Below are 23,443 nucleotides of genomic sequence, written 5' to 3'. Positions count from 1 at the left end.
TTCTCATGTAAGGTGTGGAAGGCAGAAATGAGAAAGAGGTAATCACCCTGCTGGCAAGCCCAGTGGTGGAGAGAGGGTTTTTTCTGTAGCCTTGTTTGAGTCTGATCACTAGCTCCAATGGGTATTGAATGGCACTTGCTTCCTTAGTCCCTAACTTTCCTGATTGGGCTGCTGCCAGTGGATGGTCAACTCTGCAGGGGTTGAACTCAGTCCTCCTTTCAATGTTGTTCATGCCCAGTTTGCTATATCACATTCTTTCTGCAGATTGGTTGTGGTTTGTGCTTTTTACAACTGAGCCTTACTTTTAGTCAAGAGAATTGTAAAGGAAAGAACAATCTTGTTTGATTTTCCAATGCTGGAAGAGCACAGTGTTTAATTATATGGTCTTATTTGATGCCCTACCTGCAAATAGTTTCCTAGGAGTCTTCACTGATCAGCCTGGGCTATGAGGACTTCCTTAGCCCTTATGAGATAGGTTTACATATTTTCCTATATTTATTCATATTTTTATCAAATTGACTATGAGAGAGATCGGACTAGAAATCATGGTATTGATAAGACCTATAATTATGTGAAGGGTCTTTGGTGTCATGTAGTAAGTCCTCTTTTAGAAATCCATCTAATAAGCCCTTCCCTTAACATGGGAACATTAAGGTCTAATTGTTCTTCTGAAACAATATAGGCTGTGTAATGTTTTACAGTTGCCATATTCAGTGAATTGAATGAATTTATCGTGTGGTAATGGAGGAATTACTTATGTTGTGACCATGTTTTTTTTTTCATGATTTGATAAGATATAACCTTAGATCTTGAGTGGGGAAAGAGACTCTACCAGAAGGGTTAAATGAATTGATGCTCATGGTTGAAAATCTGGCTGAGGATTAAAATACTAGATAAAATTTGAAAAGCAACTATTGCTGTGTGGTTCCTATATAATAGAATAAGGTGGGCACAGCTGTGCTGATTCCTTGCAGGACTGAGTAAGATTATCTGCACTCACTCTGAGGAGGGTTATCTCTCCATAGCATATGTCAGTGGTAGTTTAGAGTAGTTCAAATGTACAAGCTAAACAATTAGCATATGTCTCTGTATTTTCAAAAATCTAGGCTCAGTGGAAGTGTTTATGTAAAATAAGCCCCACCCCCCATGCTAAAAACTAACTACTGGTCCAAGAAGAGGGAGAGATTTGAAGGTAGAGAAATGTTGTGTGAGAACATCTTCACATATTAAGGTCCAGGGTCCTGTGGGTAACCTTGTTGAGAGTATCTACAAGTGAGTGGAAGGATTAGGTGGCCGAGAATTTTAGTCATACATACTGAGTTTGTGTGGCAATTGCCAGGACACAGCTTAACTGAACCTATTTCTGTTTTGTTTAGTTTTTTTGTTTTGTTTTTTAGATTCCTCATATAAGTGAAATCTTTTGGTATTTATCTTTCTGTACCTGACTTATTTCACTTAGCATGGTACCTGCTAGGTCCATCCACGCTGTTGTGAATAGCAAGATTTTATTCTTTATATGGCTGAGTATTATTCCATTATATATATATACCACATCATCTTTATACATTCAGCTATCGATGGACACTAGTGTATACACACACACACACACACACACACACACACCACATCTTCTTTATCCATTCATCTACTAGTGGACACTTATGTTGCTTCTATATCTTGGATATTATAAATAATGCTGTGATAAATGCAGAGGTGCACATATCTTTTTGAATTAGTGTTTTCATTTTTGGGAGATACTCAGAAATGGAATTGCTGGATTGTATGGTACTTCTATTTTAGAATTTTGAGGAATCTCCACAGGCTTTCTATGGTGGTGCACAAATTTACATTCCCACCAATAGTGCATGAAGCTTCCCTTTTCTCTATATCCTCACCAAAACTTGTTATTTCTTTTTTATTTTAGCTGTTCTGGTGGTGTGGGGTAGTAGTATCTCATTGTAGTTTTAATTTATATTTCCCTGGTGCTAAGTGATGTTGAGCATCATGTACCTGTTGGCTATCTTTATGTCTTTTTGAGAAAAATATCTATTCAGTTCATCTGTCCACATTTTAATTAGGTTGTTTGTTTTGTTTTGATATTGAGTTGTATGAGTTCTTTATATATATTGGATAGTAACCCCTTATCAGATATACTATTTGCAACTATTTTCTCTTCAGTATGAGGTTGCATTTTTGTTTTGTTGATGATTTACTTCACTGTGCAAAAGTTTTTTAGTTTTATGTAGTCCAATGTGTTTATTTTTGCTTTTGTTTCCTTTGTCTGAGGAGACATATCCAAAAAAATAACACTTAATATCAGAGAGGTTATTGCTTATGTTTTCTTATAGGAATTTTATGGTTTCAGGTTTTACATTTAGGTCTTTAACACATTTTAGGTTTATTTTTGTGTTTACTGTGAGAAATTGGTCCAGTTTCGTTATTTTCCATGTAGCTATTCAGTTTTCCAAGCAATTGAAGAAATTTCTTTCCATTGTATTTCTTGTCTGCTTTATTGTAGATTAATTTTCCAAATAAATGTGGGTTTATTTCTAAGCTATCTTTCTGTTCCACTAACCTATGTATATGTTTTTGTGCTAGTACCATACTGTTTTGATTACTATAGCTTTGTTGTATACTTTGATATCTGGGATTGTGATACCTCCAGCTTTGATCGTTCTCAAGATTGCTTTGGCTATTCAAGGTCTTTTGTGGTTCCATAAAAATCTTAGGATTATTTATTGTAGTTCTATGACAAATGTCATTGGTATTCTGATAGGGATTGCATTGAATCTGTAGGTTGCTTTGGGTAGTATGGACTTTTTAACACTATTACTTCTAATCCATTATTTTCATAGATCTTTCCATTTATTTGTGCTCTCTCCAATTTCTTTCATCCATGTCTTCTAGTTTTCAGAGTACAGGTCTTTCACCAGCTTGGTTATATTTATTCTTAAGTATTTTGTTCTTTTTGGTACAATTGTATATGGGATTGTTTTCTTAAATTCTCTTTCTGATAGCTCATTATTAGTGAAACACAATGGATTTCTGTATATTGATTTTTTATCTTGCAATTTTACTGAGTTCATTTATTAGTTCTAATAGTTTTTTGGTGGAGTCTTTAGGGCTTCCTATATATAGTATCATGTAACCCGCAAATAGTGACAGTTTTACTTCTCCCTTATCAATTTGGATGTATTTTATTTCTTTTTCTTGCCTAATTGCGGAAGCTAGGACTTCGAATGCTTTGTTGAATTAAAGTGGTGAGAGTGGGCATCTTTGTCTTGCTCCTAATCCTAGAGAAAAAGTTTTCAGCTTTTCACAATTGAGCATGATGTTAGCTTTGTGTTGGTTATATATGGCCTTTATTATGTTGAGGCATATTCCCATTCTGCTCACTTTGTTGAGAATTCTTGAATGGATTTTGAATTTTGTCAAATATATTTTTCTGAACCTGTTGAGATGATTATATGATTTTTATCCTTTGTTTTGTTAAAGTGGTGTATTATGTTGATTGATATGCAGATGTTAAACTATCCTTGTATCCCTGGAATGAATGTCACTTGGTCATAGCATATGATCCCTTTAATGTATTGTGAATTTGGTTTGATGACATTTTTTTGAGGATTTTTGCATCTATGTTCATCAGTGATAATGGCCTTTAATTTTCTCTCTTTCTTTCTTTCTTTCTTTCTTTCTTTCTTTCTTTCTTTCTTTCTTTCTTTTCTTTTTTTGGTAGTATCTTTGTCTAGTTTTGTTATCAGGGTAACACTGGCCCTGCAAAGTGAGTTTGGAAGTATTCTTTCCTTTTCAATTTTCTGGGAATAATTTGAGAGGGATAGATATTAACTCTTTAAATCCTTGGTAGATTTCACCTGTCCAGCTATCTGGACCTTGACTTGTATTTGTTGGGAGTTTTTTGATTACTGATTCAATTTCATTGCTAGTAATCAGTTTATTAAGATTTTCTATGTCTTCATGATTCAGTCTTAGAAAATTGTATGTTTCTTAGGAGGTCATATATTTCTTCTAGGTTGTCCAATTTGGTGGTATGTACTTGTTCATAGTGTTATATTATGATCCTTTGTGTTTCTGTAGTATTGGTTGCAATTTTTCTTTTATATCTGATTTTATTTGTTTGGGTCTTCTCTCTTTTTCTTAATGAGTATAGCTGAAGGTTTGTTATTATTATTTTTTAAAATCTTTCCGAAGAACCAGCTCTTAGTTTCATTGATCTTTTTTACTTTTTGGTTTCTATTTTATTTTATTTTTTCACTCTGATCTTTATACTTTCTTCCTTCTACTAACTTTGGTCTTTTCTTGCTTTTCTAGTTCCTTTAAGTGTAAAGTTAAATTGTTTATTTGGGAATTTTCTTATTTCTGAGGTAGGCCTATATCATTATAAACTTCCCTCTTTGAACTGTTCTTGCTGCATTGCAACAATTTTGGAACATTCTCTTTCCATTTTCACTCATCTCAATGTATTTTTAAATTTTTTCTTTGATATCGTCATTGACCCATTGGTTATTTTTTTATTTATTTTGATCTTTATTTTTAAATTTTTTTTTATTATTAACATATAATGTATCACTTGTTTCAGGGGTACAGGTCTGTGATTCATCAGTCTTACATAATACACAGCACTCATTACAGCACATACCCTCCCCAATGTCCATCACCCAGCCACTCCATCCCTCTACCCCCTTCCCCTCCAGCAACCCTCAGTTTGTTTACTGAGATTAACAGTCTCTTATGATTTGTCTTCCTCTCTGGTTTGTCCTGTTTCATTTTTTTCTTTTCTTCCCCTATGACCCTCTGCCTTGTTTCTTAAATTTCACATATCAGTGAGGTCGTATGATAATTGTCTTTCTCTGATTGACTTATTTCACTTAGCATAATACCCTCTAGTTCTATCCATGTCTTTGCAAATGGCAAGATTTCATTTTTTTGACAGCTGAGTAATATTCCATTGTGTGTGTATATATATATATATATACACACATACATATACCACATCTTCTTTATCCATTCATCTGTTGATGGACGTCTGGGATTTTTTCCATAGTTTGGTTACTGTGGACATTGCTGCTATAAACATTGGGGTGCAGGTGCTCCTTCGGATCACTACATTTGTATCTTTGTGACCCATTGGTTATTTAGTTATGTGTTGTTTAGTTTCCATGTGTTTATGTTTTTTCCAGTTTTTTTCTTGTATTTGATTTTTACTTTCATGTTGTTGTGGTTGGAAAAAGTGCTTGATATGATTTCAATCTGCTCTAATTTATTGAGAGCTGTTTTGTGACCTAACATATGATGTATCCTGGGGGATGTTTCATGTGTGCTCAAAAAGAATGTATTCTGTGGTTTTTAGATGGGATATTCTGTATGTTTCTCTTAAGTCCATCAGTCTAATGTGTTGTTTAAGGCCAATGTTTCCTTATTGATTTTCTCTTTGGATGATCTATCCATTGATGTAAGTCAGGTATGAAAGTCCCTTAGTATTATTGTATTGCACTCTATTTCTTGCTTTATTTTTGTTATTATTTGCTTTATATATTTAGGTGCTGCCATGTTGTGTGCATAAATGTTAAAATTGTCTTCCAGTTCACTAATTTCTGCTTCTATTGCATCCATTCTGTTCTTGAACCCCTCTAGGGTATGATTCAGTTCAATTATAACTTCTGTTTGGTACTTTCTTATATTTTCTATCTCTATGTTGAAGTTCTTGCTGTGTTCATCTATTTTTCTTAAAAAATCAGTGAGCATCTTTATGACCATTACTTTCAATTCTTTATCAGGCAGGTTGCTTATCTCATTTCATTAAGTTCTTTTTCTGGGGATTTGCCTTGTTCTTTGGTTTGTAACATATTCCTCTGTCTCCTCATTTTGCCTTTCTCTCTGTGTTTGTCTATATGCATTAGGTGAAACAACTACCTCCCTCAGTCCTGAAGGAGTAGTCTTGTGTAGAAATTGTTTCATATGACCCAGAAGTGCAGTCTTCATGGCCACCAGAGCCAGGCATTCTATGGGAGTCCTTCAGGCGGGCTCATGTGCCCACTGGGTTGTGATAGGGCTGCAGCTACTACACCAGGTAGATGGTGCTTGGAGCACTTATCTGTTCTAGTTGTAGCTTGGATGCTAGGCAGGGATGACATGGTGCAGAGTGCTCAGCCAGCCCAGTTATGGTATGGAGTATGCAGAGCATGACTTCTAGTACTAGCAGGCTAGAGGGAGGGCTCCAAAAGTGACACTCATGTGTTCTGTCACCAACAAGTTAGGATGAGAGGCAAAAATGGTGTCTACCAGTGCTTTTTGTCCCTATATAAAGATAGATTTATTTATTTATTTATTTATTTATTTATTTATTTATTTAAATTTAGAGAGAGAGAGAGCATGAGACAGGGGGAGGAGCAGAGGGAGAGGGAGAGAATCTCAAACAGACTCCGCACTAAGCATGGAGCCTGATGCAGGGTTCAGTCTCATGACCCTGAGATCATGACCTGAGCAGAAACCAAGAACTAGACACTTAACTGATTGAGCCACCCAGATGCCCCTGCTTTTATCCCTATATAAAGTCCCTACAGGTTCATGTCCTTTTGGCAGCCACTTTATTATTTTTTTTTTAATAATGATTTTTTATTATATGATGTTAGTCACCATACAGTACATCCCCGGTTTTCGATGTAAGGCTCGATGATTCATTAGTTGTGTATAACACCCAGTGCACCATGCAATATGTGCCCTCCTTACTACCCATCACCGGTCTATCCCATTCCCCCACCCCCCTCCCCTCTGTAGCCCTCAGTTTGTTTCTCATAGTCCATAGTCTCTCATGTTTCATTCCCCCTTCTGATTACCCCCCCTTTCTTTATCCCTTTCTTCCCCTACTGATCATTCTAGTTCTTATGTTCCATAGATGAGAGAAATCATATGATAGTTGTCTTTCTCTGCTTGACTTATTTCACTAAGCATTATCTCCTCCAGTTGGCAGCCACTTTAAAATGAATTAGTGGGTCTCCTTTTATTATGGTCTAGGTACTTTTCAATCTGTTTCTTTTGCACTGTATCTCAGGGTGAATGAGTTTGTGAGTGAGCCCTTTAAGTGTGGGGTCTTTAATCCCTGTGATTCTCTTGGTCTTAATCCTGTTGATTTTTAAAACCAGACGTGTTGGGGGCTTGTCTTTTCAGTGCTGGCCACCAAGGTGAGGTGCCTTATTGGAGCATAATCTCTTTACTCCTCAAGGATGAGTTCTGTATTTTGGGATCCATCCCAATTGCAGGGTCACCACACCACATCTGGAGTAGAGTCCTGGGCAAGGCTGTGTCTCTGCCTCTCCCACCCTTCTTGATAAGTCTCTTTTGTCTTTTGTTGGTGGGGGGGCTATTCACCTGGTTCTTATGTCCTTTTCAGAGTAGAATTATTGTATGTACTTATAAATTTGTTGTGTCTGTGGGAGGAGGTGAGTTCAAGGTCTACCTTTGATGCCATCTTGAACCCCTGACTATCTCATTTGTATATTTGATCTTCTCAAAAGATTACACTTCTATTTTCCCTTTTGAGTGGGAATCTAGACATCTGTTTTTAGATAGGCTTCTAAACATTCCTTCCCCTTCACCCTACTTTGGAGGTATATGGTTCCCCAGACCTCTAAGGATATTGCAGTTTTAATCAAATTGTTTATTGGCTTTCTTTACTACTGACTGAGGAGTTGTCTTTCTTTGGTCCGCCAATCAATTACCACATATCTTTCTGCTTTCCAGCTCTGGTTTCCTTTCCATCCTTGTAGGTCTTGGCCCTGAAAAGTTCCTGTCATGATGTTTTAGTGGAATTTTGCAAGAGAATGAAATTAGATGTGTGGAATCTCAGTTTCTTTCTTAAAGCAGTTTCCTAGTCCTGAAAGGAGTGGTACATCTCCCACTCAGAAAGCCTCCTTTCTATTCTGGGAATGTGGGGTTCATCAGGGAATTTGGCTGCCTATGGGCAAGTTTAAAATCAGATTTTGTTTATAGCTGTATTGTTCTCTGAGACTCAGTCTGCCTTCTGGGGACAAGACAAAGACCCCTTTCCTGAATCTTGGCACCGTCTTCTCTCTCTCTCTCTCTCTCTCTCTCTTTTTTCAGTATTCCACCCTTTATTCTGTGACCGTGTGCAACCCCAGTTAGTTCCCTATCTCAGATAACCTGAGTTGAACGCATGCGTCTCTGAGGTCCTCAGAACTTTATTTCTGGAGGGCCTCACTGGGAACTCCCAGAAATTTTCCTATGCCACTATCATATTTCCCATTCTTTTATTGCCCCTCCAGATGATGGGTTACCTACTTTGCTAGGTATTTTTTGAAGACTAATAATAATGTTGTAATGCATTATACCTTAAAACCTTTTTGCTTTCAAGCACTAGCTCTTAAACCTATAGTTCAAGGAGTAATAAAGGTGGCATATTCAGGCAGTATTTTTGACTGAGGGTTTCTTCTTTAGGATCTGTTTATGTAAAGCTACCCTAGGAGAACATTTTTGTGTCTTTGTTCTCATTTGGGAGCTAAATTAGCTAATTCTATTGGGGGTAAAGTAAGGTAAGAGTACAAAGCTTTTGTGTTCCTAAGAGAAGATGCTGCTTTGACAATTTGGTTCTGCAGGGTTTCAATGTCCTGATATTCCAATCTTGCAGAAATCAACTGGATTTCATGGAATTTGAAGTCAATTGAAAGACAATCTGTTGGAATCATTTCATGAATTCAAAGCATTCAGAGAAAAAATGTTTGCTCAGCTACGGTGATTGAGAAATTGAAGGAAGCTAGAGTAATATGTCATGCTTGGTTATGTGCTGCTCTGATGCCAGTTCAGAGTAAAAGCTGAACTTTGTTTTTGAAAGCCACTGTGGAAAGTGGAAACATTGATTGTGGATTGCTGAGTGGTGGAGTATTATTATCTTATTCAGAAATAGAAGCATCCTTGCTTTAGTGGCTGGGGGGTAGCATCAATCCTTACTATTGCAATAGAGCCCAGTTGCTTTCTTCAATTTTGAAAGAGTAAATATTTAAATAGGTAATACAGAAAAGTTATTGCCAATTTTCCTCCATGGGCCATGGCTAGGAGTTAAAAGAGAGTCAGGCAGAATTTGCACACAGAGAAAAAAATATTATAGAAATTATATGTAATCCTTTTAAAGCCAAGACATTGGAATTCTTGATTTCCAATTGGCCTAATTGAGGAAACTTTCTCTGAAAAGCCATTTTAAGAGAAAAAAATTATGAATTTTCTTAAGCCCTGTGATTAGAGTGTAATATGTATTTATGTTCCCCCCAGGTGCCACACAATAAAAATGGTTAAAACCTTTAGTCCTTTTAGTAGTTCACAGTTTTATTGCCAAAGTTATTTTGTAGATTTTATGCTTAAAGCAAGGTCAGTGTATTGCACTGTATAAATTATTCTAAGTAATTGCTCAGTTATTTTATAGCTTAGTCACAGGATTTTTTCATTATTAAACGTAGCCTTTCCTTTAAAGTTAGGATGAGAAGGGCAATATAAATCACAGGGCAGCTTGCCATTGGGGGTTTTAGCTTTACCTGTGATAAGGGTTTAATAACAATCTGGCCCAGACACCAGTTCCCTCTCAATTACCTTTCCACATGGGCATTAGTTCACACTGTTTATTAAAAACTCCCCTTGTAGTTTTTAAATGGAGTGTTTCAGATTAATGGCCCCCATGGAGTTTAACTTCATTGCACTTCATTAAAACTAGATTGTACAAAAGGTTACTTCAATTAAATCCAGAACGTGACCTTAAATCTGTATAGATTTTTTCAGAAAATGTGATAAAACTGCTCGGCCAATCCTTTGAGATTAACAAGGCAACATCCCTTTCAGTAACTGAAGTGCAAAATTTGTGAGCCTGTTCTGAATTTTCATATTGCTATACATTTGGATTTTACAAAATTAGAAGCCAATCCTTGGAAAGAGTCTGGAGTTATAAACAGATCAAGTTACTGGAGAACAGACCCACCACGTGGGACTGGAGTTTGTGAAACCGTTAGTTACTCTTGAATAGATGCTATAAGTCTGGTACTCTAGAAAAGAATATTCCTGTTTCCCATGTAATAAAAATATTTTTCTAAATAGCTTGGTTTGTGTCTTCCAGCACAGAAAGTGATATAAAATTTTCTGAGAGGTTTTCTTCCTTGGCTACTCAAACTGTAAAGCAAGGCTTATGGCAGTTCCTAACCATTGTTTCCTCTGAAAATTCATGGTAATTGGAAGCATTAATTACCCATCCAACACCCTGAGAATGTAGCCTCACTATCTTGAGGCAATGTGTGAACTGATGCTCATTAACACCATAAGTCAGTAACTCAATTTTATCTTTTTGTGGGTTTCAAGTGACTCAGTAAAAATCCATTTTCTCTTCTTTTTTGGATAGATGAGATGTCAAAGTAGTATTTTCTCCCAACGAGTGGTATCTTGATTATAATTTTAAGAATTCTCATATTTTAACTAATTTTAAAAACGCTGTTGATTTTTATTCTTAAAAGAAGTTAAGTTGAAAATTGCTAAGTGATACTATTATTCTTTGTCTCTGTATGTCAGAGCTGCAGCGTTTCTCCCTATTTCTGAATTTGTATTTTTGTTGTTCTGCTTTTTAGCTGGTATCTTTTGCTCTTTGTCTAGATTTTGTGTACTTTCTATGACTGAAAGTGGCACTTACAAAGGGATGCAAAATAATCTAAGCATTTATTCAAATATCTCACATATATACCTGACAATATTCACAGCACACTTGTGCACAAAGTTACCCTAAGTAAAGGAAGAAGAGATGATGTTATCTGAAGAAAATGACACAAAAACCCTTCCACTGGATACTCTCACATGTAAGTAACTTCTTTGGGTGAAGACAATGAAGCACTGAGTTTAAATATGATATTGTATGAAGGATTGCTGAGCCATTAAATGATTACCACCCATTAATAACTTAGTTCATTAAACTAGCATGTTACCTATTTGGACCCTCAGGGAATAATCAGACAATGAATATTTTATATTTTGATTTAAAGAAATTGGCAAGTTGAGAACACACGTGGTCCTAGAGAAAGAGAAGCCCCACCTTGGAGTCACAGGGGGATAAGGATTTCTGGGCAACCAAAAGAGAGCTTGAGGACCCTGGATACCAGGTATTTGAAGTGCTAAAGTAATGGATAGGAATTTGAAGTGGGCTCAAAGCAAACCTTTCCTATTTTAGAATTTGGTTTTGGGCCATCCACACATACTATAGGTTGGCTGTTCTCAAAGCGTTGTTGGAGAACTTTGGAAATTCTTGAGACCCTTTCAGTGGATCCAGGAAGTCAAAATTTTCACAATAATATCTAAAATTCATTTGCCTTTTTCTTGTTCTCTTCTGAGTATACAGTGGAGTGGTACTATACCAGCGTGAATAGAGAAGCAGATAGGAGGATCTAGATGTCTTCTGAGCAAGATATTAAAGACATGTGAAAAATGTGAAAATTACAGGCTCCTCTCACTACTCTCTTTTTGTTTTGAAAGATATTCTTCATAAAAATATGTTGCTTATGTTATTATGTAATGAATTTATTATTATTAACTGAATTAAGTATTTGAAAAATTATTAGTTTTAATTTTTAATTTTGATTTTAATATGGCAAATACCAATAAGTATAAATTAAATAAACAAACGTTCTTTGAGGTATTTAACTTTTGAGTATAATGTACTTTATTTTTTCAGAGAGAGGTGGGGGGATGGGCAGATGGCGACAGAGAGAGAATCTTAAGCAGACTCCATGCCCAGTGTGGAGCCTGATGCAGGGCTCTAACTCACAATCCTGAGATCATGACCTGAGCTGAAATCAAGAGTCTGACTCCACTGACTGAATCACAGGTGCCCCATGTGCAATGGACTTCTGAGATACTCTTCTAGGTGATGAAAACTCCTCCATACTACGGTTTGCCATATGTTCAAGAATTTCCTGTATGGAATGCTGGCACTTAGAATTTGGAGTCTTGGGAATATCTTTATGCATGTACTTCTCCAAATGTGGTTGGGGAAGAAAAAAATTTCCAAATGGCTTTTTTTTTTAATCATTAGAGTAAATGTAAAGAAAGATATTTGTGACTGAAAGTGGTAGAGAATAAGTAAGAAACAGAAGATTTAAAAAGAATAATTCGAGAGTGTCAAACAGGTTTACTCCTCACTTTCTTTAGGTGTAAATAGAATTTTTAGCCACTGAATTAGAATATTTACCCACTGAAAAGATTTTAGAGTGAAATATCAATTTATATCAGACTTAATTAAAATTGAAAAAGAATATTTGGAACTATAACGTCTCAAATGAGTATGGATGAGCAGTTGCAAGTTGTGACCTGCCAGTTGAGAACTGGAAATAATTGGGATTCCTTGCATTGGTATGAGGCATGGAGGTGGGCATTGTGTAGTGATGTGCAGAGTGACCAGAGCAAACAGCAAATGGAGCAAAACCAGCTCATACAATGGATGATTAGAATTCAGCAGTACTATTGAGAAAATTTTGCCATATGATTAGGCTGCCCAATTCAACTCTGACTAGATGATTGGCTTTACTTTCAGGTAAGAATCAATTGGAAAATCCCACTGAAGAACTCTGATTGCCTTGGTTGGGATCATATGCCCAATCCTTGACCAATGAGTTTCCACTCCAGAGATGGAGTACCACTACATCAACTTCTACTAGACATATAGGATGGAGAGGCAGGAAAAATAGTTTTCCATATGAAGTGATGCCTTATTCCCAGAAGAAAGGAGAAGAACAGGGCAGAAAACAAACAATCTTAGTCAAGTCCTAAATAACTTTGCAATTGGATTCTTACAATAACTTTGTCACTGGTCTTTCCCCTTTAGTTATTCCTATCATTGCCAAATCAATAATCTTCCTAAAATTAAGTCATAACAACTTTGAAGTTTATATACTGTACGTTAGATCTCCAGGACTTATTTATCTACGGGTTGCCAGTTTGTACCCTTAAACAATGTCTCACCAGTTCCCTCACCCCCATTCACCACAGTTTTATTCTCTGTTGATCTTAATTTTCTTGTTTCTAAGTTGTTAGAAGAACAAATTTTGTTTTCCTGGCAACAGTTACTATTTGACCTTCATAACAATTCTGTTAGGCAGACAGGGCAAATGAATCACCCCTAATAGATAATGAAATTGAAGCTTAAAGCATTAGAAAATTTGTCCAAATTCATGCAGAGTGATTGGATAAATCAGCATTCAAATTAAGATATTCTTAATACAGGCTTGCCTGTTAGAAGACCATTTTTTTATATCAACTAGAACATATAGCAAAGTGCTGGGATCATTACAGGTGCTGAATGTGTATTTATTTAAAAATGAATGAAAATCCCTCTATGAAAACAAAGTGAAACAAATTATTAGTACCGCAAGGCAGCATTCATTGTGAAAGACTAGGATACAGGCTTTTCGTTCCTCACTGGTAACTCTCTCAAGCTACTAAACTAATTTCAGTTTTATGATTTGGAAAATGAGCAGCATAATTCTTCTTGATGTGAATTAGTCAAGGTGTGACTGGACCATGAAGATTCAAGAGAGTTATTGGAATGGTCATGAGTCATAGTCATATGGATGAGAGTTTAGGAACATAAAAAGCAGGAAGATTAGGATCACAACAAGGCTTTCAAGGTCATAGAGTTATAATGGAGGTGAGAACCTTGGCTAGATCCCTAATCCAAAGTAACTGTAATTGTGAGAAAACCTTCTTCCAGATTACCATCTTTTATTTACATTTAGTCTTTCCTGAGTGACCTCTCAACCAGTTAGAATTCTCTGACTCTGATATTAATTTCTGAGTTTGGAGAGGAGCATATCAATGAAATACTCATTTGCAAATATCAGAAATCAACTCTGGCTAATTTAAGTATAAATTTACTAGAAGTAATATTAAAAGAATCAATTACGAGTCTTGAGAACCATACTCAAATATGCAGGAACTCAGTGAAACTAGGCAGCTTTGAATAGCTGCTTCCTTGATGCCACTGGCTATTAACGCTACTGCTACAATGGCTTTACAGAATCTCTACCATCCTCCTGGCTTTGCATCACTTTCTCAAGATCCTAGACTGGGCCAGAAGCTCTGATTGGTCAAGCCTTGGTTATGTGCCTCTGCTCTAGCTTCCCGGGAGAAAAGAGATCAGATGTCTGGTCTGTCTTTGACTTCTGTAATGGGAAATGTTCCAAATAGAAAATGTGGGCACAGTTTTTTTATTTTATATATTTTGATTAATCTTTTCTTTAACTTCAAATTCCCACTCTTTGAAGAGCTGGGTGGGCTCTTGAGTCAGCCTTGCCCTTTGTCTTTCTATTTCTTTCCACCTATCTACCAGGTTATAAAAGTTGTAACTAAGGTTCATTGAGTTTGGCAAAAGTCCAATGGTCACAACTTGGTTTTGGTTTTAGTGGTCTGCTTACTTTCCATGTCTCTGTTTGACTTAGTTTATAATTCTTAATATTTCTTACTTTCTTGCCAGCTCATCAATATACTTCAAAAAAATTTAAAGATATTGTAGCTACTATTTTACCAGTGTTTGTATCTAGTATTTCTATAACCATACATGGAGAAATAGGAGTCAGAACTAGTTCTTTATAATTGCTGTGTTAAAAAGAATAAAAGTATGTATATGGGAGATAGTGAAAAAAATGATTCCTGGATGTGAAAGAAGGAGGAGGGAATATATTTAAATAAATATGCTCAGGTGATGGATCAACAGGGCCAAAGGGCTATTAATCAATGTTCAGTAGACAGGACCAAATATAAACATCATGACATACTTTATTTGGATTAGTTATTGTGAGCCTGGTATTTCTTCAATTTAAGCACTTTCTTATAGAATAATGTGCCAAGCACACACATACTGGTGAGATGAAGGGGCCTGAGGGTCAAAATCTGAATATAATAACCATATTAAACCAATAGTATGCATTGGAGTTTAGCGCCATTTATGGAATCAGCATCTGTCTGAATTTTCAGCATATCTATTCGGGCTCTACAGCCCAAGAAAACTCCCACAGGTAGATCTTCATGTTGAAAGCTATGCTAAAGTCAAAATGGGATTCCTGAATTTAACTTTCTTTAATGACAACCATAAGATCATTGGGAAGAAATTGTTTCTCTTCCTATAAATGGTAGGATTAAGTTTGGTCACTTCTTGCTAAGTTAAAAAAAGTCTAGTTAGTGGAGAGTATTGATGAAGAATAACATAATTCAGCATGTTGTCAAATTGGTCTGAACCTGTCATAATGGCTTCAGAGGAACCCTTGACTCAACTCCCATCTCTATAATTCTCCTGTTGGACATGTCAATGTAGGCACGCTCTCTTGTGAAAGGCTGGACTGCCACACAAACTCTTCATGCCTCTGCTTCCCATATACTATATTTTATAAACTTGCTGTGAAACTTAAAATATTCATAAAACTTTTATGTATAATACCTAATTGATAATTGATACAATAATTGATGCTAATCGATACAATACATTGATTCTAATGCAGGATTGAGTTTTCATAGTTCTGCCACTTAAATTATAGGATCAACTTGAGCAGTATGCAACGTATAGTATAAAATCGCACTGTTGAAACTGCCAAAAGTCAAATAAATACCTTTCCCCCTGTAATATGATGTGCGATCATATTTCATTTAACCAGGAATATGGGAACATATAAATGATGTTTTCAGGTAATTGAAAGTTACCCCTTAAAGAACTTTAACTTTTTAAAACTTTAACTTGTTTGAATGGAAAACATTAAGAATTGCATTGCCCACCTCCTGAATTTAGAGATAAAAACACAGAAAAGTATAAAGATTAATCAAATCCACATTTCCGTCACACAGATTTTCCTTCTTTATAAATAGAGGATATTGAGTACAATTTAATATTTATAAAATGCCCTCATATTATTAGCATAAACACTATTAGGACACCATTCTGTGTGATGAAATATGTTTGTGTAGTATGTGAATGGTTCAAACTTTTATTTACATGCTTGTAGAAAATATGGAAAGCAGGGAAGAAAATAAAGATGACTAGAACCTCACTAGGCAGACATAATAATTATTTCTTAATAAATTTAATACGCTACTGTTTACATGCTTTTCTAGTGCTTTCTTAACTTTTTAATATATTGTGAACATTTTCTCATAGCCTTTGATTGTCTTAATTGACTTACATTCTAATAGTCACATAATAGTCCATTGTATGGTGGTACCTTCATTTTCTTAATCTCCCATTAGTAGACATTTATATTTTCCCAATATTTAGCTATTGTAAATAATGCTGCAGTGAATATCTTTGTACATGAATCTCAATGGACATCTTAATCAATTAACATATTCAGCAAGAGTTCATGGAGCACTGACAACATGTTAGGCAATATTCTAAGTGTTTGGAACACAAAAGAGAATAATCTTTGCCCTCATAGAACCCAGGACTCCTTTACATACCTTAAAATTATTGAGGACCCCTAAGAGCTTTTGCTTTTATGCATTATATCTATTTATATTCACTATATTAGAAATTTAGCTGAGAGATTTTAAAAATATTAACTCATTTAAAAAATTATAAGCCCGATACACTTTAAATATTATTTATAAAAAATAACATTTTCCAAAAACCAAAAAAAAAAGTGAGAAAATGAAGTTGTTTTACATTTTTGTAAAATTTTTAAATGTCCGATTAACAGATGGCAGTTGGATCTCATATCTTTCTACATGCAGTCTGTTGTGATAAATGGTTTTGGTTGTATAAGAGAAAACTCAGACTCATATAGATACATAATTAGAAAAAGGAGGAGTATTTTAATAACCTTTTCACATAGTTATGACCATTCTTTGATAATTCACTAGTGACTTGTGGAAGCTTCTTAAAAGTTAGTTGCATTGTGGAATCTGAGGCTAGATTGATAAACTTTTACATTGTTATACTAAAACCCGCTGCTCTATTTTGAACTTTAAATGGATTTGCTATACATGCATGATTTTATAATGTTATACATTGGTCATTTTGAAAATATTGGTTTATGACTTATGCAGATCTTCCAAATATTGTCCCATTTTAAAATATAATACTCCAAAATCATGTTCATTTCTATTATCACCAATCTCATTATTAAATTCTTTAGGTACTGGGAAGCTTTCATGATGGAAATGTATTGTTGGCAACACTCTCCTTGAAGCGATAGACCCACTTTAATTTTTGTGAATATGTGTGTGAAATGCCCAAGTCTGAACAATAATAGCTTATCTGCCATTCTTTCAATAAAAATGTTTCCTTAGAAAAACACTGGCTAGCTAAGCTCACAACTCAAACAATCACACAAGTGATTTTCTCTAAGGTAACTATCTTAATTAAATGTGCAACAGAAGTGCCTTATGTATGTTTCTCATTTCATCACAAAGGATATTAAAATAACCTGTACCTAAGGATTGAATTTGATAATATTGATAATGTATGTTGCATCTTTAAGGTAATCCCTAAGTCTACTGAACATGTTTTCCTATTATTGATGCTTGAAGGTGAAAAATACCATGACTATTAGCAGAGTTTGCTGCCTCTGTCTTGATTTGTGCTAAGTTACCCAGCAGCTTACCTGCCATTGCTATTGTAACATCAGTGTAAATGTCAACACTGGAAAAGCAAATATGTCTTAGTGCTATCATGAAATAGTACTTACTTAACCCTGAAAGGGTCTTGGGGACATCCATGGGTTGGTGGACCCCACATTGAACACTGCAGTCTTGGAGAGCAGCCATAGAGTACCTCTTCCTTTCAAAAAAGGTGGTTTTTTGCTTTTTGGTTTTTTACGATCAACAGAAGCAGTTATTCAAGAATTTGATTTAACTTCCATAACTCTAACACTAAAAAGAGTTTTTGATAGTTATCTCTGTTGGAGTTTAAAAACAAAATATGCAATAATGAATATTTAAAAGAATAAGTGTAGCAATAATAACATAATTTTTTGAATGCTTTCTATGCTCTAGACACTGTTGTCAAATTCTACATACACTTCGTTTAACACACAAGGCAACCTTTATAATAGGTAGGTACTATTTTTGTTTCCATCTTAACAATAAGGAATATAGGTAGTAATGGGGTTAAATAATTTACCCAAGTTTCTCTTAGCTAGTAAGTGGCAAAGCCAAGCATCCAACTCAGTTCTTTTTAACTTAAAGACCAGCTCTATTCATCACTGCCTAAAGTTAGTAATAAAATATTTTTTATCCTAATTACCTAAATGAAAATTTGGTATTCTTCCAGGCATACATATTAGTTTACCGTGGACTTCTCTAACTATAATCGTTCAAGCGTTATGTCTTCCAGGAAGTCTTGTTGTCTACTTGACTTAATTTAAATTTTCCATTTTAGGGTTTTCATAGTTTCATTTATTGCATGTATCACTGTTTCCCATTATTACTGTTATTCTTAACCCTCCCATAGTCTAACTTATTATAAGCTCCTTTAGGTTAAGTATAATATCTCATTCATCTTTAAGAGTATATATAGAAATTACCCACTGCAGCAATAGTCTCCCATCCACTAACACTCTGTGAGCTTCAACTCAGCTGTGTGGTAGATTGCAAATTGCCACAGTCCCTTTGCACTTACTGTCATCAGAAAGTAGAGCATATTTTGCTCCCTCCTGGATCTTGTCTGACCGTGTATTTGCTTTGGACAACAGAATGCATCAGGAGTGATTTGTGCAAATTCCAGGCCTGACACTCCAGTGGTTTTGCACGCTTCTGTTTTCTCTAGGAAACTTGCCCAGCCACCATGTGCATAAACCTTGTCTAGTCCGCTGGGGGATGAGAGGCCCTGTGGAACAGAGAGGAGTCATCCTAGCTAAGCCATCCTAAACCAGTCAGCCCCTGGCCAACCGTGCAGCTGACTGCAGTTGCATGAGTGATCAGCCAAGATCAGCTGTGTCTGGCCAGGATTGTCAGAGCTCTCCAGATGAAGGTGGCTCAAGTTGCCAACTCACAAACTATAAACTAAATAAAGGATGTTGTGTAAGTTAGGGTTCTTCGGAAAAACAGAACAGGATGTGTATATTTATATATATTTGTGTGTGTGTCTGTATTTGTACATGTGTATGTGTATGTATGTATGTGTGTATGTATATGTAATATATGTATGTACATATGTATATGGGGGATTTATTTTAAGGAATTGGCTCATGTGATTGTGGGGCTGGCAAGTTTGAAATCTGCAGAATAGCCTGGCAGGCTAGAGACCCACAGAAGAGCTGATGTTTTATAGCTTGAGTCCAAAGGTAGTCTAGAGGCAGAATTCCCTCTCCTTAGACCTTAGTTTTTTTTCACCCTTCAGTTGATTGCATGATGCCCACCAACTTAATGGAGGGTAATCTGCTTTATTCAGTGTCTACAGATTTTCATGTTAATGTTAATCTCATCTAAAAAATACCTTCAAAGTGCCATACTGGTGTTTGACCTAATATCTGGGTCCATTGACTAGCCATGTTGACACATAAAAGTGACTATCACAATCACCAGGTTTAGAATGTTTTCTTAGGGAACAAAAACTATCTGATCAACTTTGTATCCATCATCTCTGCTGATCTCTGAACTCTGTACACTCAGCAGTCTTCAGAATTATTCAGCAAAAAGTTGCAAAGTTTACTAATTTCAATAGAGAAAATAATTTTCTTCTCCATGACATTTGAAGTTTTGAAGTATATATTAACAGAACAAATAGTTATAAATGTTGGCAATAGTTTTCTATAAGCAAACTTCCTTTCTTTGTGACTGTGGTTGAATAAGACAGATGTCCAAGAGCAAATCAAAGCAAATATGTGATTGTCTTTACTGAAAGAAGGTTTTGGTTGTTGTGTAGAAAATTCTCCTATTCCTTAACTAGTAAATGTTAACTGACCTCCTTACCTATTCCATGACAGACCCTGTGCTAGACATTCCCTCTCAGCATTAATCTCTGCTCTCCTGGTACAGAAGTAAACCAGAGCATCTTTTTTCCCCATATGAGTTCATTCTTTTGTTAAAACAATTTGCTGTTTTTTATGTTCTGTCTCTATTCTGTGTGTTTAAGTACTTTCACTACAATAATATGCATTGGCTGTTCTCATGGAAGAAATTGCTCTTTTTTCTCCTCACTCCAAAAACAGTGTAGTATTGAACTGGTCCAGCACAGTCCTTGCCAGTTCTTTGTTTCTTCATTTTGTTCACAGATCTCTTGAGGCAAGGATTACAAGCAGTGCATTGTTTGTGTTTCTGCCTGTTGGCAGCAAAAAAAGAGTTGGAAAACACTCCAGTAAGGGTATTTCCTGTGCCCTGAAATAAAAGAACTAGATGAAAGTGCTACTCACTTGAGATCTGCAAAACTTTCCAACTATAGCTAAATCTTGGCTTTTGACTCTTCTGCGGTTCTGAAACAAGGGAATCTGTCTTCTTCTTTGAAAATTTCTGATTTGACTGTAAACATTTTAAATGCATTCATCTTTAAGGACAAAATTTATGTTAGAAAGTAGATATAATTCTAATAAGAACCGTTCATGGGAGACTTAATGTGTGGTTATGCTGGCTGAACACTTTGCAGACATTATCTAATTTAACCCTTATGACAATCATGTAAAAGTTAAGTATTAAGGAAAATGAAGCAAGGATATTTACTTAATAAAGTGACTTGTCTAAGGATAGTAAGTGGCAGACTGGGCATGAACACCCGAGTTTGACACCAAAGCCCATCGTCCTGATCACTACATTAGACAGTGAGAAGATTAATAAACCAAAGCATTGTTTGCAGGGTGGTGGTACAGTTCTAGCTCAGTGGTTAACACTGCAAGTCTTAGACCAAGACTGCCTCAAATCAATTCTTTAATGCTTTACTAATTAGCTATTATTTAATTGCTCTTTGTCTCAGTTTCTCTTTAAAATGAGGATAATGATACATCTTTTCTTTTGGTTTTACAGGGATTAAATGAGTTAATGTATGTAAAGTGCTAATATCCCTTGGCACATATTAAATGCTAAGTGCTACCTATTCTTGTAAAAATGCATGAATCTTTTTCATCAGGATATCAATTTTTGGGTTTCCTGTACAGCTACATCAGTAATCCTACATTTAGTTGTGATCAGCTTCTAAAGTTGTTTCTATATGATATCAAAGGACAAAAAAAGCCAATTTGGAAATAAGTCAAACCAAGTGCCAATTCAATGAAAATATTAGACTTATTATTTGATGTTCTGAGGAACAAAAGCAGTTTTTTTTTTCTTAAAGATTTATTTGAGAGAGAGACAGAGAGAGCACAAGAAGGAGGGGCAGAGGAATCCAGAGAGAGAATTCCAAGCAGACTCCATGCTGAGTGCAGGGCCCTGAGATCAGGACACTGAGATCATGACCCCAGCTGAAACCAAGAGTCCCACGCCCAACTGACCATACCACCCAGGCACCCTGCAGCAACACTTTTTATTTTTACTTATTTTTTAAAAAGATTTTATTTATCTGAGAGAGAGATCATGAGCAGGGGGGAGGGGTAGAGGAAGAAGCAGGCTCCCCACTGAGCAGAGAGCCTGACGTGAGACTCAATCCCAGGACCCTGGGATCATGACATGAGCCGAAGGTGGACGCTTAATGACTGAGCCATCCAGCAACGCTTTTTATGTGTTTATAACATAGCTTTTTAAAAGTCTTTCCACTGGTTGCATAATTATGACAAAGGCAAACTTCAATTTATTAAGAAGAAAAGGGAAGGAAAACCGGTGGGGAAGTCAAAACTTTTTTAGTGTGGTTCCATACCATGCCTTCGCTAAGGGTAATACAGAGAGTCTTAGAGCAAAATGTGGAGTGGTCAAAAGCATAGGAGTGAAGCATGGGTTTTTTTCTCCCAAGAGTGCCCAAAAGTCCCTGTGCATCTTAGACAAATCAATTATCCTATAATTCAGTTTTTCCTGTTGTAATTGGTGAATTAAAGTTTTTTACTTAACTGCTGCCTGAGGAGGTCTCAGAGCATTTGTGTACTGGGTACCTTCTAAGTGGTTTTGATGTATAGAATAGAAACACAGGGCTGGTTGGAACTTTATCTTTTTTTTTTTTAGAATGTTCCACATAATAGTAATTTCACAGTATTAAATGTGTATATTTTCAAGAGGTAGTTACGGTTTCAATAGCAACTTTTCTTTATACTCTAGAAAATTGGAAAATACAGAAAAGCATTAATAAAATAAAAATCATTGTAACCCAACCATATTATATATATTGGTGCATTCATCTCCAGTAAAAGGTTGATTGATTTATTGATTATGCATTTATTTAATTTTTAAAGGTTGTTGTTTTAAAGTGTTCACATGGCTGGGTGATTTCTGAAGATACAGGATAAAATGAAAATTTGGTTACTCATGTCAGCCCCTAGAATGGTGTTATGTGGTCCCTGATGCCACTTATTTTATCCTAAACTTAAAAAAAAATATTTTGAGCTGAAATAAAGTAGAATTTGTTAACCTGAAAGAATACCTTTGAGACTTGTAAGTCAAAATAAGGCTGTATTGGCCATTCTGACACAGAAGGTGCTGGCATACCTGACTTCCCAGGAAACTGAGCCAGAGCTGGAGGGAGCCGATGGCAGAGGGTAGCTGGAAACAGAGCAGGAGCCCGAGCTGGAGTGGGATTAGATGGAGCAGGAAAAACTACAATTTTGTATAGATTACAGGTTGGAGAAGTCATTACTACTATTCCTACTACTGGATTTAAAGTTGAGACGGTAACATACAAGAGCCTTACATTCCACATCTGGGATTTCGGAGGACAGGCAAGTATCAGGCCATACAGGGGATGTTATTATTCAAACACAGATGCAATCATTTCTGTAGTATGTAGTTGTGATGGAGACGGATTGGCAATCCCAAGTATTGGGTTAGTTGCCATATTGGAGGAAGAAGAGCTGAGAAAACCCATTTTGGTGGCGTTTGCAAGTAAACAGGACATGGAATAGGACATGACTCCCTCAGAGATGGCAAGTTCACTTGGGTTACCTGAACGGAAGGACTGAAAATGGCAGCTATTCAAAACTTCAGCAACCAAAGGCATTGGCCTTGATGAGGCAATGGATGGTTAGTCGGAACATTGAAAAGCAGACAGTCATTCAATCACTTCTGCCCCTCTGAAATGAAGACTGTATCACATTTCCTTTTGGAAATGTGTTAAGTGTGCTTCATGCTGCTAAATGTTAAAATTGTGTGGTTATTGACATAAACTGAACTGACTGCAATATTTGTAATAAATATAAAAAGTATTTGATTGGAAGGGTAACTCACCATGATTGAACCAACTGAATGTCTGTTCTGTGTAATGTAAAATCCTTCTTCCTCGCTTTCTTGTGTTAAGTATGTATTCTATTTGTATGGAATTCTTATTCAAATAGAGTCC

General features: G+C 35.9%; 1 pseudogene; it reads left to right on the top strand.

Annotated features, from left to right (window-relative positions):
• Positions 1–23,221, top strand: part of LOC103681000 — a 77,502-nt pseudogene extending 54,281 nt beyond the window's left edge.
• The last annotated feature ends 222 nt before the right edge of the window (positions 23,222–23,443 follow it).

This window comes from Ursus maritimus, unplaced genomic scaffold, assembly GCF_017311325.1.
Source record: "Ursus maritimus isolate PB19 unplaced genomic scaffold, ASM1731132v1 scaffold_28, whole genome shotgun sequence".
Taxonomy (NCBI): Eukaryota; Metazoa; Chordata; class Mammalia; order Carnivora; family Ursidae; genus Ursus; species Ursus maritimus.
Note: the sequence above shows the minus strand (reverse complement) of the source record. Positions and strands in the feature narration are given on the sequence as shown.